Source organism: Myotis daubentonii, chromosome 3, assembly GCF_963259705.1.
Source record: "Myotis daubentonii chromosome 3, mMyoDau2.1, whole genome shotgun sequence".
In the NCBI taxonomy this organism is placed as follows: Eukaryota; Metazoa; Chordata; class Mammalia; order Chiroptera; family Vespertilionidae; genus Myotis; species Myotis daubentonii.
The window spans coordinates 50,487,271-50,505,390 of record NC_081842.1 but is presented as its reverse complement, the minus strand read 5'-3'; the positions used below and the strand labels follow the sequence as shown (position 1 = coordinate 50,505,390).

The 18,120-nt window shown below is 36.8% G+C and overlaps 1 protein-coding gene across 6 annotated transcripts in view; it reads left to right on the top strand.

Annotated features, from left to right (window-relative positions):
• FGF12 (fibroblast growth factor 12) overlaps positions 1-18,120 on the top strand; it is a 538,919-nt gene that overhangs the window by 346,733 nt on the left and 174,066 nt on the right. The gene's annotated exons all lie outside the window — the stretch shown is intronic.

Below are 18,120 nucleotides of genomic sequence, written 5' to 3'. Positions count from 1 at the left end.
TTAGTGAAACATTTTTTTTAAAAAATTTCTGTTACTTTGTAAAGGTAGGTTATAATTCTACCCCTTTAATGATTTACCCTTATTTTTAACATACACACATACATAAGTATATAGTTTGCTAAATATTTTCAATGTTTCTATTCTTCCAAACAGCTGACAGATCTGAGGGTGTTTTCTTGCTCAGTGAGCACCACCACCCTTCTTGGCAATTCGATTAGTTACACTTTAAAATGAAATCATATGCACAATAGGTTATTATTCTACAGCTAATAGTTAAACTTACCGATCTTTAAAAGAATTTCCATGCACATCGTTTTTGTTTCTGTCTGTCTGTATCAAATTTGGCCCCTCTGAGTTTTCTTCTAAATGAAAACTTTGCTTTGTGTGTTAGAGTTCACTTCATTTTGGTGAAAATGCCTTCCTTTCACCTTCCCTCTTGGATTATAGTTCAGACAGTTATACAATTAGAACTGGACCAATATTTTTATATGGTATTGACTTCTGACATGTTACTGACCATGACAAGTATGTTGCCAGTTTGTTATTTTTTACGTCCTTGGTAACCTATATGGGAAACCTGAAAGACGTTTTACTCTTTATACATCATGTTCTGCAAGTTCTTTATAATAATGTTTAGTTGTGAATCTATCTTAATTTATCTTATTAGGAATTCAGAATTCCCTTCTAATTCAAAGAATCATAGTTCTTCAACTTTGGAAAATTTAAACTCTCAACCCATATACGTTTTATTTCTCATGTTTTCCAGCCTCTTGAGCTGACAATACTTAAGTGACTTACATGGAAAACTTGCCAATTAATCTACTCTTAATTTTATGCCATCTGTTTTGTAATTTCACTATAATTTTTCATGTTTGGATGTTTAATGGTTTCTGTTTAATATTTACCTGTTCCTGATTTATTGCCTCCTATTTTTATTATCTGGCTCTTTTAAAAAACATTCATGAACTCATTTATCTTTCTGAGCATTATTATAATACTTTGTCAGACTTTTCCATAAGGTTAATTTCTTTTGTAATGAATTCATGTTTCTATTGTGGATTTTTGTTGGCTGCCATTTTTAGAAGCGGATTCAGATTATGTTAGAATGTAGAATGAGTTCTCTATGTGTTTGGAATTTTGATATGCAGGCACATTTATCTCCCTCTTTTCCTGTCCGAAATCTACTTCTTCCTCTGAGGTTTCACCTCCTATCGCTGTTTTGATTGTCTCTATCCAGCCTTCAGGGGCTCTAGTTTAGAGTAAGATTTTAAGAGTCATTTCAAGGCTCTGAGTGTAACATTGGGGTTAGGGAAAGAGGCCTGGGCTAGGGTTGTGGCTGGGTCCTCTCATTGTGAGGCTATGTCTATTATTGCTTCTTGCCTAAAGTAGTAACTGCATACTTTATTTCAGACCTTTAAAAGTTGGAGCAGGAAAACTATCCCAGGTCCTGGTGTGGCACAGTAGCCTGCCTCTGGCCTGCTAGTGTACACAGAGGGCTTTTGTTGACATTGACTTGAGCAGAGCACAATTCTGGGTCACAAGGCCGCCTTCAGGACCTGAAGCTCAGTAGGCCTGCAGCTGGGACCTGCTCAGTGCTTTGTGTTTCTGTCCTATACAGGTGCTTAGCTTGCTTTGATCGTGGCTATGTCATATAGGCCTTATATAGGGTATCCCCCAGAAATGTATACACATACTTTGAATGATTATAAAGGCAGTGTTTATTAAATCACAGACCTTAACAGCTGATAGTTCAATTTTGAAAATGAAATATATTTTAATAAATTACATACATGTAATAAATTACATATTACATAAATTTGTTACATATAAATATATATTAGGCCTTTTATATTTTATATTTTATTCATCATTGCTATCTGTTTGGAGCAGAGAAGATGCATTATAGTTTGAACTCATGCCTCTTTTATTTGTTATTGTGATAAAAGCATATAATGTAAAATGTACCATCTTCATCATTTTTACGTGTACATTATGGTAATGTTAACTATATGCACATTGTTATATGACAGATCTCTAGAACTTTTTCATTCCATAAAACTGAAACTCTATACCCATTTAACAACAACTCCCTTTTCCCTTTCCCTCAGCCTCTAGCAAACGCCATCCTTCTTTCCGTTTCTGAGTTTAACTACTTTAGATATCTCAAATAAGTGGAATTATGCAGTATTTATCTTTTTGTGACTAGTTTATTTTACTTAGCATACTGTCTTTTAGGTTAATCCAGTTATAGCATATGACAGGATTTCCTTCTTTTAAAGGTGGAGTATACATATTGTTTGTATATACCACATTTTCTTTGTTAATTCATTTGCTGATGGGCATTTAGATTATTTTCATAAGTTGGCTATTGTGAATAGTGCTGAAATAAGCATGGGTATGTAAATATCTGTTTGAGATCTTGTTTCTAGTACTTTGTATATATAACAGGAAATGGAATTGCTAGATCATAAGATATTTCTGTACTTAATTTTTGGAGGAAACTCCATACTGTTTTCCATAGCAGCTGCATCATTTTGCATTCCCATCAGCATGTACAAGTGTTGCAGTTTCTACATATCAACACTTGTTATATATATTTTTCTTTTTTTAAGTAGTAATCATCCTAACACAGTGGTTCTCAACCTTGGCTGCACATTAGAATCAGCTGGGAATCTTTTTAAAATCCTAATTTCTGGGCCTCATCCTCCGGAAATTCTGTTTCTTTGTTATGGGGTGCGGCAACAACATTAGTAACAAAGAAACAGAATTTCCGGAGGATGAGGCCCAGAAATCAGGATTTTAAAAAGATTCCCAGCTGATTCTAATGTGCAGCCAAGGTTGAGAACCACTGTCCTAACAGGATTGTATAATATATCTCATTGTGGTTTTGATTTCCCTAAGATTTGTAACTAGGCTAAAATTATTGGGTCTTTTTAATAAGTAATTTGATACACTAGCACACATATCACTATTTCAGTGGCTAATGATTAAAATGTTTTGAAAAGGTTTGTTTTTCTATGATTATTATTTATTTACTTTATAAACTAAAAACAATTATATTGACAGTGTCATAGCCTTGAATCAATTATCTCTATAATCTGAATTAGATTGCTTATCCTATATAATAAAAGCCTAATATGCAAATCAAACAAACGACTAAGTGAATGACCTGTGGAATGACCGATCAGTATGACACACACTGACCACCAGGGGGCAGATGTTTAACCAGCCAAGGCAGTTGCCAGCGGGGGGGCCCCCCAATCGCCCCACAGGTCGCCCTGCAGATTGGCCCTGATCGCAGGCCAGGCCTAGGGATCCTACCCATGCACAAATTTTGTGCACCAGGCCTCTAGTAAATTAATAAATGTTTTATTTCAACTGAGGGATACCTAAAGTTCAAATAACATGAATATTAATTTTTATTGTTTAACACTCTCCTAACCCATTCCAATTATACTTGAAGCTAATCAGTGATAAAGTGACTTTTTAAAGTTGATTTACATTCTGATGCATAAGTAATATTGTAAGTCGTCATAAGAGTAGCTACACAGTGACAGCCATAGCAGCAGTGTTAATGATTGTGCTAGTAAAAATAATACAGTATGTTTAGTTTTTATTGTTTCTAAGTAGTTTTTAGATTTGTATTTAATTTTTACAGAAATTTGAGGAAGAACAGGAACTAACTACTAAACACTGATGAATAACTAAGGTTGTTTACTTAAATGAGCCCATCCTAATGAGTAATAGACCTAAAACCTGATCTAGGTGTTAACTTCAAAAACTATGAGCTTTTGCCTGGCCAGCATGGCTCAGTGATTGAGCATCAACCTATGAACCAGGAGATCATGGTTCAATTCCTGGTCAGGGCTCATGCCCAGGTTGCAGACTTGATCCTTAGTAGGGGTGGAAGGAGGCAGCCAATCAATGATTCTCTCTCATCATTTATATTTCTTTCGCCCACTCTCTCCCTCTCTAAAATCAATTTAAAAAATCTTTAAAAACAAACAAACAACCTATGAGTTTTTAATAATATTGTGCACTCCTTGGGGTTATTTAATAAGTGTATCGGTTAATAGTGAGGATTTTGTAATCAAAGAAAACACGATAATTTCAAGAGAAACATCAAAAGTGCTTTATTCAAAGTAATGTCCATCACTAGCTACGCATTTCCCTCATCTTTCAGGTAATTTGTGGATATTGTCCCAATAGAACTTTTCTTGCTTTGAGGCAAACCATTCAGAGACCCAATTTTCCCCTTCTTCGTATGTTTTGAAGTGCTGCTCAGAAAGCACGTGTGCCATCAATCAGAACAAATGATCTGAAGGAGCAAGGTCTGGTGAATACAGTGGGTGGGTTAATACTTCCCAGGCAAGATCTCTTAATGTGTCTTTAACTGGTTTTGAAGTGTGTGATGGGTGCGTCATCATGAAGCAAAATTACTTTGCCATGTCTTCTGGCCCATTCTGGTTGTTTTACTATCAAAGCGAGGTTCAAATTGATTATTTGTTGTTGGTAGTGATCACTATTAATGGTTTCACCTGGTTTTAGATGCTCATAATACACCACACCTTCCTGATCCCACCAAACGTAGAGCATTGTCTTCTTTCCGAAGTGATCTGGCCTTGCAGTCATTGTTGATGGTTGACCTGGATCAACCCACGATTTTGTGCATTTGGGATTCTCAAAATAAATTCACTTTTCATTGCCAGTCACAACTCAATGCAAAAAAGACTTTCTTTCATGCCATTGAAGCAACATTTTACTGATGACTTTTTGGTTTTCCATTTGTCTTTCGTTCAGTTGATGTGGCACCCATTTTCCTTCCTTTAAAATCTTTCCCATTGCTTGTAAACAATCAGAAATTGTTTGCTGAGCAACATTTAATCTTTCTGCAAGTTGTTTTTGAGTTTGACATGCATCTTCATCCAACAATGCTTATAATTGTTGGTCTTCAAACTTTTTCGGTTGACCTGGACGTTCTTTGTCTTTCACATTGAAGAAATCATAACTTTTAAAGCATTTAAACCAGCATTCACAAGTATCTTGAGATGGAGCATGTTCACTATAAGCTTCCTGAAGTATACGATAACTTTTTCTTCAAAATAAAGTAATGAATTAAAACTTCCCACAAATGCTCTTTTTTTTGGGGTACGAAATTCGACATTTTTAAGTGTAAAAAATATCTATGATGTTAGCACCTTCAGCAAATTTGACATATGAAGTTTTGAAGCTCGCTGTCAATACAACAATATAGCATACATATCAAATTGCATATATATCAACATATGGGTAACTCCATCTATTGAAAAAGATTCACATTATTAACCAGTACACCTAGTATAAGAAAACATTTTCATTGTGGAGTGTTTCTCAGTTTTTTTCTTGAACTTTCATATGGTCTCATTTGGCTTTGCAATAACTCTGATACTATAATTATTACTGAGTGACAGAAGCTACACCTTGGAAACAGAGAAATTAAGTGATTAAAAGGAGTTCATTCTGTATAGGTGAGATAAGTCAAGAAAAAGGAACTTGGAGTTCAGTGTTCATTTCTTTAATCAACATTGCTTATCCTATTTTCTGTTGCAATTAAGAGTGTGCTACTCTCTATATTTTTACAATGTAATGTCAAAAGCATGATTCTTTAAAACCAGGGCAGCCTATCCCCTGGTTTATGATGGTTTTCATTAAAGCAGCAGTAACAATAAGAATGAAAGAATGCTTGACTTATTCGTATCCTTTGGGCCATAGAATTTAGAATTCTATGGTCTGGTGCTTCAGCAAGAGTAGAAAATGTGAAGATTGCAAGAGGATCCTGACTTTATATTGAAAAACTGTATGAAGAATTACTAAGAAACATGGAAGGAGTCTCTGAGGGAGAAGAAAAGGTCAATATTGAGAGCCATAAGAAAAATATATTTTATACCCACACGGTGGACAACAGGAGAAAGTACTTTTTATTTTATTCCTCTAATTTCTTTTGCTTTCCCACTATCAGATTTCCAAAATTTCCCATCACTGAGCACCCAATACAATTTTTCTGTTTCTGCAGCCAAAAATAACTTTCACATTTTGTACTTTGATAAGATATTTATCTGTATATTTCTTTTCTTCCTTTTGTTAGATTTATGCCCTGTTTATCCTGTCGGATGCAAGCTTCTTGATGTTAGGCATCATGTCTAATATAGATCAATATCTCCCACAGCACTGAAAACTTACCAAATGAAGATATCTGTTAAAATCTTGTTGATTCTGTTGATGGATGCATTTTGTGCAGCTTACTTCTGGTAATATTCCATTGGCCATCTGGTCTTTATGGTTTTATAATAATTATCCTGATTGTGACTCCACACACTTTCTAGCTCCTTTAACTCATTCAAATTTGAATACGATATAACTGTCTTGTTAAAATATGGAAAGTTTGGTAGAAGAATCACATTGTTCAGACATCTCTGCATTGAGGCTGATACTGTGTTGTAGTTTTATATTGTTGTCATGTTCTCCTTTTTTTTTTTTTTTTTTTTTTTTTTTTTTTTTTTTAACTAAGTAGGGCTTCTAAAAGAGAGGTGGGATAGAAGCAAAGGTTGGCCAGGACATTTTCTTGTGAAGCCACTGGTGATTACAGTTCATCTCTCAGTGAAAGATTTCCACTCCATGTTGAAAATAAATAGATTTTTAAGCATGTCTAGAATAAGGGTACAAAATGCTTGCTTTGGAATTTGAGTTTTCTCATCAACTGACTCCCTTATGGAAGATTCTGAAATTTGAGGTATATGCAAACTATTTCTTGGGAAAAGTGGTATCTCTAAAAACTCCCTAATATTGAAGAACAGTAAGAGGTCACCTTAGCCATTAATGCCAAATTAATCATAGAATGTTGAAGTTAATGGCACCAGAATAGAGAGAAGTCAAAGGCCAAATCACAACTATGGTTCAGTAATTAGATTGTTAATATTCAGTTTAGGTCATTTGCATATTTCTGTTCTTCCATATACTCATGGTTTCCTTGAATTTTATAACATTTCTTTCTCAATTCAGGTTAATTTTTGGCTATAGCACTGAGAAAAAATTGCTTATTTTTTCTATGTCTTTTTACCTCATATATATTAATTAACTGAAGCGGGGTATTCTTTTCAACTAAAAATATAGAAAATATGGAATCCTGCCAGCCCAAGAATCTGGCATTTGTTCCTTGCAAACATGTGACATGATTATTTTATTAGAATTACAAGGGGCCCAGTGCACAAATTTGTGCACCTTGAAAGGAACTGTGGGCCACAAGGCTGCAGTGGGCACATGAGCGGGTCTTGGCCCATCCTCCATGCCCCCACCTCGCCCCTCCCACCATACCCCCCCCCCGTCCCCTCTCTGCCGGCAGCCCCACTCCTGCCACCACTGCTCCCATGCGCTGATGGCACCGGCCCCCGCTCGCACCCACTGACGGCACGGTGCAATTGGGGCTGGGAGCAGCAGCGGGTGCGAGCAGGGCCAATGCCATCAGCGGGTGCAAGTGTGGCTGCTGCCCCAATCATCCCTCAGGAGCAAGGGGAGGTAGAGAACCTCTCAGGGGTAATCAGGGCTAGCAGCCGCCGCTCACACCCACTGACGGCACCTCAGGACTGGGACCAGGCACTGGCAGCGGGTCAAGCGGGGCCACAGGACTGTGGTGGGTGGGAGCAAAGAACTTTCAGTAACCACCAGATGCTCGCCCCAATGACAGTGACTGGTGCCCCGCCTTGATCTGGCGCTCCCACTCACCTGCCCCAGCATCCCGCCGCAGCCGAAGCCCACCATGTTTTGTGCTCTGCACCCTGATGCCAATGTCCACCATGTTCCATGTGTGCCTGCTGATGGTCAGCGCACGTCATAGCAACCGCTTGTTCGGTTGTTCAGTTTTTTGGTTGTTCTGCTGTTTGGTCTATTTGCAAATTAGCCTTTTACTATATAGGTTGTTGCCTTTCTTTAGAATGAATCAACAGGTCATTACTTATACTTTCAGTAAGGATTGAATAATATAAGCATACGTTTTTATCTTATTATGATGTTTTCAGCTGTAGGTGGTGTTGGTTTTATTCTGAGTTTGTAACTTCTGGAAAATGTTAATACTTTAACTCCAGGCCTAGCCTTAATTGTAAAAATTAGCATATTTGTTTGTAATAACATTTTTCATTGAAAAATAAAAGTAGGATTAAGCTTCTAAGATCAGCACTAATGAGGACCTTCAGTTGAATCATTTGAAAATGATACTTAATTTTATATTTTTACTTTCTATCTTACCCTTAGGAAAATTAAGCCAATGTGTAGTCATATATCCAAAATTTCTAGATTGTGTTTCTGTAGTCATTAGCAAATTAGGCAATATTAGACATTATTTAAGAATGCGAGCTTTAGAAATAAATCCTGACTCTGTTATGTACTTTTTATAGTGCCAGACTCAGTTTTCCTGTATGTAAAATGGAGATAATAATGAAAATGCCAGCTTTCTAGGATTATAGTGAGGGTTAAATGAAATGATGTATGTCAAGCCCTGGCACTGCCTAATACCTGGTCCATTCTCAGTGTTAGCTGTGAGTAGCAGCAACATCAGTAGTAATAATAGCTACATTGAAGAAGATGCTCAGTGTATCCTCAGTTGTTTTTTTTAACCATCAATCCATGAAATTCATGTAGGGTTAATTCTACTCTTAGTTTCAGTAGTGACTACTCGTTTGCCTAATCCAATATCTTTAGCCACCCTGTCCATTCAAGGTTGGTGACAGAGTATTTGAGTATTTCTCACTTAATTGGAGCCAATTAGCTTCAGACCCCAAACTTGACTTGAGGTGTTGAAAGAGTTGCCTTTATAAACACACACACACACACACACACACCACCACCACCACCACCACCACCATCACAACAACAACTGAATTTAGAGCTGAGAGGATAAAAGGATGACAACCACTTTAAAAGCCCAAGGAGAAATCCTGTCTTAGAATGATTCCAACATTCAGAGGGCAGGAGGTCTGGGTGAAAAAATGGAGAAATCAGGTCTTATTCACCTCCTGTAAAGCTGTACATGAAGACATACCTGAAGCCAGCCTTACCTCTGAAGTTTTCAGTTTCATGAGCCAATAATTCCCCTTCTTGTGTGAACCAGTTTGAGTTGTATTTTGTTTTAACCTTATAAACTAATAAAGAGATGAACTAATTTTCAGAGTAGTCAGATTTTCCAGGAAAGCTAAAGTTTTGTTCCCTCCATATTCTCCATGTCTTCCTGCTGCACGGTTAGCCTGTGGCTCCGTCAGAAGAGTTCTGATGTTACAAGGCTTCCTGGTCTAGCCTGGTTCCCCAAGCAGAGTCCCTGTCCTTATTCTGCCTTCCCTTACCTGCTCTCCAAAACCTATGTAAAAGATTAGTAATTATTATATGTAAATATGCTTTTTTGGTTTGTGATAACAAAAAATAATAAAAGATATGGATCAATATTTCTTTAATACCTTCCTCCCCTGCCCAAGTTTAAGCCAGTTTTTCAATATGTTTACTGCCCATGACTTTCATAGCCTTCAGGGACAAGAAAAGAAGGAAATTATGAGTGCTGAATGCAAAGGGAAAATCAGAAGGTTTTTAATTGAGACTCGAGTGGAATGTAGATGTGGTGAAGCAGAGAAACACAGGCAGGTCAGTCTTATGACCAGGTCTGCAGGGAAATTGGCTCTTTGAACAGACAGCCGTGTGAAAGAGAACATTACACAACAAAACAACAAAACACTGTTCTAAGCAGCCAAGTGAGGGCAATGGGAGGCAGGGACAGATCACAGAGTGCTATATTTTGAGGAGACTTCAAGCCTGGCCTACTGCATTTATGATGCACCTAGTTTGTTTCTATAGCACACAGTATTTAAATCTAGTAGTTAAAGTGGGGAAATGGATTAGATACATAGAAATGGATGTCAAAAGTGACATATATTTTAGCCACCTCCAACTGGAAAGAACTTTATTTTGAGGCCACTGAGAACATCGGTCTCCCATTAGGTAACTATATGTCATGGTTCCAGTTTATGTTTGATGTCTTAGGGTGATTAATGAAAGTACCTATTGGATTCTTAGAAAAGCCCTGGATTAAGACATGGGCAATAAATATGTAGTCACTTTACACATGATCCTGTGTGTATGACTGTGTAATAATAGAGGCCTGATGCATGAAATTCGTGCAAGAGTAGGCCTTCCTTCCCTCAGCTGCCAGCACCGGCTTCCCTCTGACACCCAGGACCCAGGCTTCCCTGGCAGCCCCAACTTCATCTGGAAGGTCATCTGGAAGGATGTCCAGAAGGCATTTACATTTACTTGGCTTTTTTCTGTATCACCAGTTAATATGAACATTCTGGGCAGTAGTACAAGGGGTACAGAGAAAGAGATGGTGACCTTGTCCAGAAAAGACATTTTCCCAGAAGTTCCAGTGATATCCATTTTGGGATAGAACTGTGCCATATGATCACTTCTAGGTGGAAAGAGCAGAGAGAAATGTCTGAGATTTTAGTTTTGTTTTTCATTTTAAGCTACTTATATTGCTTATATTGCTGTATTCATGAAAACCAAGGTTCTGTTAATAGGAAGAGGAAAGTGGATATTGGTTAGGTACCTGGCAACTGCCAGACCTCTCTAGACTGAAGTTTAAGTGGACATAGTGTAAACCTTTAAGATGAGAGAGAGAGAGAGAGAGAGAGAGAGAGAGAGAGAGAGAGAGAGAGAGAGAGAGAGAGAGAGAGAACCAGAGCCCTGACCCATGTGGTTCAGTGGCTAAAGCATTGGCCCACACACCAAAGGATTGGGAGTTCAAGGGTTCAAGGGCATGTACCTTGGTTGCCGGTTTTATCCCCAGCCCTCTCTCCCTCCCTTCCTCTCTCTCTCTAAAAATCAATGAAATATCTTCAGGTGAGGATTAACAACAACAACAACAACAACAACAACAAAAACAAAAACAAAAGATGAGAAAGAGAGGGAGAGGAAACAGATTGAAGAATAGATATTCATGTGTAGCTTTCTCATTAGGTTGCATATGATCTTTTGAGTCACTATAGATATTAGGTGAAAATTTACGAATTCAGAAGAGACTGGAGGCCATAAAGATTACCTGTTGTTTTTTTCAGATCTAAATGGATTAGAACTCACCTGAGATTTGAGGCAGGAGCTTTCTGCTTGTTGCATTTTCATGGCACATTGATAAATAGTTCCTCTGAAAGTTCTTTCTATAGCTGGGGTAAAGATGAATAAGCATTACTACTTCAACTTCCATCTTCTATTTTACTGGATATGAAAAGGTCTCTGTGGGGAACCATAAGAAGTAGTGAGGGAACTGAAAACTACAAAGGAAAAGGACATCACATTGACTTTGTATGGGTATGTTTGCCTGTGGTTTCTAGAGAGCTGCCTGAAAATCTAGGAATCGGAAGCTTTTCATGCTTCCATTTATCCAATACTTTACTACCTATTTATTTAGAATTATTAATGTGACATACATTGTCTTAGGTATCCTATATATTAAAAGGCTAATATGCAAATTATCCCCTTGACTGGGAGCTCTACTGGGAGTTCAACGGGGGGGCGGGGGGGAGGTTGGCCGGCCAGCCACCTGCGGCCCCTCCCCACAGCCAGCCCAGCCTGATAGGCCCTGATCAGGGTGGGCCAGCTGGACCCCACCCATGCATGAATTTGTGCACCAGGCCTCTAGTTGAAAATAAAATGCAAAACACTTCCCCCGTAGTGGGAGAGTAAGACATGAAAACAAATATATGAAAATTTATAATTTAGCATTAGTGCTATGAAAGAGATAAGTATATTTCTGTAATCTATAATAATAAAAGGGTAATATGCTAATTAGACCGGATGTCTTCTGGACATGATTCCAGACGCCCTTCCTAAGGAAGCCGGAGCTGACCCAGGTCTGGGGGACAAGTGATGTGATACCAGCAGAGGGAAGAATAAGGGCAAAACTTTCATAGGAACAAAATGTTTGTAAACCTTACTGGTTTTTACCCCTTTTGTCATACTTCTTGCATCTGAAGCACCAGTTCTCATAGTCATTCATTTTTATTTGCTCATCTATTTGATTTAAACTATTTTCATTTATCTTGTGCCGAGTAGTATTATAGGTGCTCGAATCATCAGAGAGGAAAAGGACAATCACTGTGCTTTCATACCATAATAGAAGATTGACATTATTAAGGTTCTTAAAAGAATGAAGCAGGATTATAGAAACATGATACATGTTAGTCTTGGCATTATATATATTTTTAATTTTAAAATTTGCATTAACTATCATCATGAATTTGTTATTTGTACTATTCATATATTTTGATGCTTTTTACATAGAATCCAGGAATAAGTTATTTTTTTTTTAAATTTGTATGCTATTTAATGAAATGCTTTCTTTATGACAAATATCTCTAAGGGATTTTCAAGAACTTCCTTAGTTATTTCAATAAAAAGACTTTGTTGGCATTGTCTTAATACCTTGAAGTCTGATTAATAGCATGTTGCCAATTGGCCATCTGTATGTCCTTTTTGGAGAAGCATCTATTCATGTCCTTTGCCCATTTTTAAAGTGGATCGTTTGTTTTTATGGTGTTGAGTTTTATAAGTTCTTTATAAATTTTGGATATTAACCCCTTATTAGATGTATCATTGGCAAATGTGTTCTCACATTCAGTGGAGGTTGTCTTTTTTATTTTGTTGATGATTTCCTTCGTTGTGTTAAAATGTTTTTGTTTGATGTAGTATCATTTGTTTATTTTTTATTTTATTCCCTTTACCTGAAGATATATATTAGAAAAAAATATTGCTACAATAAATGTCCAAGATTTTACTGCCTATGTTTTCTTCTAGTATTTGTATGGTTTCAAATCTAACATTTAAGTCTTTAATCCATTTTGTGTTTATTTTTGTGTATGGTGTAAAAAAGTGGTCTAGTTTCAATTTTTTGCATGCATCTGTTAATTTTTTTCAACACCATTTATTTGAATAGGATATCTCTTTCCCACTGTATGTTCCCACCAATGTCATCGCAATAAATTCAGTAAAAACAGCATGTTGCCAAAAATTTTATTTAAAAGGCCTACACTACATATAAAGAAGTAACTCAGAATGGATCATGGACCCTAGTGTAAAAGTTAAAACTATAAAACTCTTACAAGGAAGCATAGGGGTAAATGTTCATGCCATCAGATTAAGCAGTGATTTGATAGATATGACACCAAAAAGCACAAACAACAAAAGAAAAATAAATGTTTGCTTTCATCATAAACTTTTGTGTTTCAAGAGACACGATCAAAGAGGTGAAAAAAATAACACAGAGGAGGGGAGAAAAGTTGGCAAGCCATCTACCTGATAAAGCACATGTATTTAGAATACAAGAAGAGCTCTTACAGCTAAAAGTAAAAAGGCAGATAACCCAACTAAAAGTGTGTGAAGGATCTGAACAGATATATTCCAAAGAAGACATACAGATAGTCAATAGCCATATGAAAAGATGTTCAATACCATTAGCCATCAAGGAAATGAAAACCCAAACCAAAAGAAGACACCACCTCACACCCACTAAGATGTCTGTATTAAAAAGATAGATAATACCTGGCTGCTGTTGCTCAGTGGTTGATCATTGACCCAAGAATCAAGAGGTCACCGGATTCCTGGTCAGGGCACATGCTGGATTGTGGGCTTGATCCCCAGTAGGGAGTCTGCAGGAGGCAGCCAATCGATGTTTCTCTCTCCCATTGATGTTTCTCTCTCTCTGTTCCTCTTCCTTCATCTTTCTCTAAAATCAATTAAACCATACTAAAAACAGATATAGATAATAACAAGGGTAGGTGAGGACATGGAGAAAAAGCAATCCTCATACATTGCAGTGGGAGTGTAAAAGGATGTAGTCCTTCTAACCGCCTGGCAATTTTTCAGAAATTTAAACATAGAGTTACCATATGACTCAGCAATTTCACAACTAAGTATACATCCAAGAGAAATGAAAAAATATCCACACAAAAAATTTTGTATACTATTAGTAACATTATTCATAATCACCAAAAAGTGTAAAAAATATGCAAAGGTCCATCAAGTAATGAAAGGATAAATGAAGTATGGCATCTGCATACAATGGAATATTTGGCAATAAATAGGAGTGAGGTACTGATACATGATACAACATGGCTAAACCATGAAAACATTGTTAAATTAGAGAAGCTGGCCCAAAAGGCAACACATTGTGTAATTCCATTTTTTATGAAATGTCCTGAATAAACAATTCCTTAGAGACTGAAGTTGATTAATGATTATATAGTACTGAATGGGAATAGGTCACAGCTAAAGGGAGAGAGGTTGCTCTTTGAGGTAATGAAATGTTCTAAAGATTATTATGATGGTTGCACAACTCTGTGAATATACTAAAAACCATTGAATTGTACACTTTGAATGGGTGAACTGTATGGTATGTGAATTTTATCTCTATAGTGCTCTCATTAAGCATGCTAATTCTATTTAAATATCAATTTAATCATGATTTAATAGAGGTTCAAAAGTAAATAAAATCATTTTCCCTACCAAATTCATGATGCATTAATTGAATTACATGTTTTGTTTGTTTAAAGTAGCACGAAGGTGTGAATTTCCTCGCAATTGGAGAGGTGTGACCAAATGTTAATTCTCTGGTATGGGAACAAAAGTGAAAAAGGAATGAAAACAGAGTAGAATTTGTGTTTTCATTGTGAACTGTGTCCTACACATGTACACACCATTAATTTTGTCCACAAAATACCGGCTATGAGAGAAGAGTTTGAAAGGAAGATTAATATTTGCTAGAACTTGCGGTATTTGAATTTACACACCAAGTTGGACTTTTAAATTAATTTTGTCAGAGCTTTAAAAATTTATACATATCTGTTAATGAAGTGCTACATTGGGATAGGTATCTGCTTAAATCATAAAATATATTTTTCTTCCTTTGTTTCAATTTAAAAATGTTGTGTGATATTTTCTTAAATGTTTATAACTTAAAATTGCATCTTGGGGCTATTTAATGAAGAAAGGTATAGAAATATCATTATCTATTTAGTAATGCGCATCTTAGTGCCTTGCAGTAGTGCTTATTAATTCTTTATATACATTTGGAAACTTATGGTACAGTTTTAAATATGACTATTTTAAATAGGCTTTAACAGATTTTGAAGCCCATATAAATATTTAAAGAAAGTTACATACAAATGTGATTTTTATCATTAAATACTTATTTTTATTGTACCCATATTATGACCAAACATGAAATTTGTGCACTCGGGGGGAATCCTCAGCCCAGCCTGTGCCCTCTCAGAGTCCTGGAGTCCTCAGGAGATGTCCAACTGCTGGCTTAGGCTCGCTCCCTCCCCGCCAGTTGAACATCCTTTGCACTGCCGTGGAGGAGGGAGAGGCTCCCACCACTGTGGCTGACTGTGCTCACCAACCATGAACCTGGCTTCTGGCTGAGCAGCGCTCCCCCTGTGGGAGTGCACTGACCACTAGGAGGCAGCTCCTGAGTTGAGTGCCTGCCCCCGGGTGGTCAGTGTACATCATAGTGACTGGTTGTTCCACTGTTTGGTCAATTTGCATATTAGCCTTTTATTGTATAGGATTACTTGAAAATCACCTCCAACAAACTGAAACAGCATGCAGTTGACAGGCCACATGTATCATCTGGTCTCAGTTTAGCTTGTTTCACCTTTGAACATCATTAGACATAACAAGCACATCTCATGTCATAATACAAGTCTATTTTGTGAAACGTGGCTATTAATCCAGCTTTTATCTCATGGCATTGTCACAATTACTTTACCATCCCTCTTTTGTGTTTATTGCAGCATTCATTATGTCTGTTTTCAAGGCCAGTGGCTGGGTCAATCAATATTACTTTTCACTCAGTGAATTGGATGAGGTTTTATTTTTAAAAGATTTACCATTTTAAATATTCTGTCCCTCTCGTTAGCCTTGTATAGTTTAATTCAGTCCATCTGAAAAAGAAGAGAAAAAATAGAAATTCTTTAAAACAAATACCGGGATGCATGGAGTTTTCAGAGAGTTGAAAACTTGCAATATAATTTAGCCTAAAATAACATTTGGAGATCGATTTCTGTGTAGCCATTCAGTCTCTGCTTGAACACTTCACATCCCATGTGGACACATACACCTCCCCCCCCCCCCGACCCCAGACTTTTCATGCTGCGGTCCAGGTGCCTGGTGTAGTGCAAAATGTCTGGAATCAGTCATACTAGGTTGTAGTTGCCTTCTTGCTGCTGGTTGAGTTTAGTTGACTTAATGTCTCTGAGTTACTGTCACCATTTTTTAAATTGAATGCATTACATCTGCTTTATAAGTTTGTTAGAGGAATATTAAAAGGTAAAATAATTGCTAATATACTCAGCTCAATAATGAACATCCAATAAATGTAGTATTTTCTTTCTATTTCCTATAAGCGTCAAAACACTTGGCAAGACACAATATATCTCAGAGTAGCATGGATATTTTGCATGTGAAAATTTTATTTATGTTTTGATTATAGTGGAAATATAGTGTGATGCTTTTACTTATGTTTATCTAACCTCATAACCTTATTACCTCTGTTCTCTGTTCTCTTCTTTTTCCAAATCTTCCTCTTGGACACTCTGAAAGGGTATGCTATGTTGCCCACACTCTTGCATTTTTCACCACCTTAAAAATAAGCTAGCCCCTTAATGCCTCCAAAATGTTCAGTGAACTCTAGTAACCCGTTCTATAAAACCAAAACTTCTTTGGCTGCCTTACAAAGCCCTCAACACTTTTACTCCTTCACCTTCATAACTCTTTGATTTCATGTTCTTTTTCATTTCCCTTTATGACATGTGTTCCTTTCATTCTCTTTTTGTCTTTTCTATTTGAGCCATTTCATATATCCATGCACTCAGTCCTAAGGTCTATTTCTGTCATCTTTGCTTATCAATACTAGTATCGTGTTTTACTTTAAGACTCAATATACCTCCACCATCAAATCTTCCTTATTGAGACTAAAGAAATCAATGCTACTTTTCTTTATCCTTCCACGGCATTTTGCTTCTCTTTATCAGCTGCTCTTTTATGCCTTAGGTTCAGTTTGTACTTTTCTCTCCACATCTATCTTATCAGAATCTTCAAACAGCAAAGCCTGTTTCTGATTTATTCTCAAATTTGCACCTACTGGTCTCTTGCAAACTCTCCCATCGTATTATCTCCTCAACAGTACCTCCACAGAAGGGATGGAGTGTCTATTACTACAGTTGGTTAACCTTCTATTTGAGGAGGTCTATGGCCTTGCTGTAGCCACTCTCAAAACCACATCAGCTGGATGTTTAGGATTCTATTCTTAGTGAGAAGGACACAAGCTGTGATTTCTGCTTTAGGTTTCCCCCTTTGTGGTCTAAATCACAGAGGCAGGCTTTCTTTCCATTACCAGCTACATAAGGTTCTTTATTTTTTTCCTCTTTTTCCCTTTGCATATTGTATTCTGTAATGTATTTGATATACTTATGGTTTAAACCTTTGCTTTCAAATGGTGTGATACTGAGAAATAATTATTTCCTGCATAATAAATTGAGTGATCCTCCAATTTAAAAAAAGCAAACAATATTTTTATAAATGAAACACAATATTTACATTGTCTTTTATGGATTACAAAGCATGTTTGCATTCATTGTTTTATTTGATCCTTACTCCTGTGAAGTAGGCAACAGCAAGGGATATTGTGCTTAGTTTATGGATTAGCAAGTGGCAGCTGAGGGGGCTTAAGAGATTTATCTAATGTCACAAGCTGGTGCCAGACCTTGGGCAAATTTTCCCATGCGTGTCCTAAGACACTTTTCATTGTATAAAGCTGAGATATTTAAAATTCACTTAATTTGATTTCTTAAAATGAGTTACCGCTAGTTACTCCATAGTGTTCCATTAAGTAAAATGGATAGCTGCTGCAGGTTTAGTATTTGAAAGGGCCTTATTTGGTTTTAATTTTTCTTTGATATTTAAAATTGTTTGTTTCGCCCTTACAGACTTACCCTCAAAGTTGATTAATACCATAGAAGTTGTGAATGCCTGGGTAATATGGGAAGTAATATG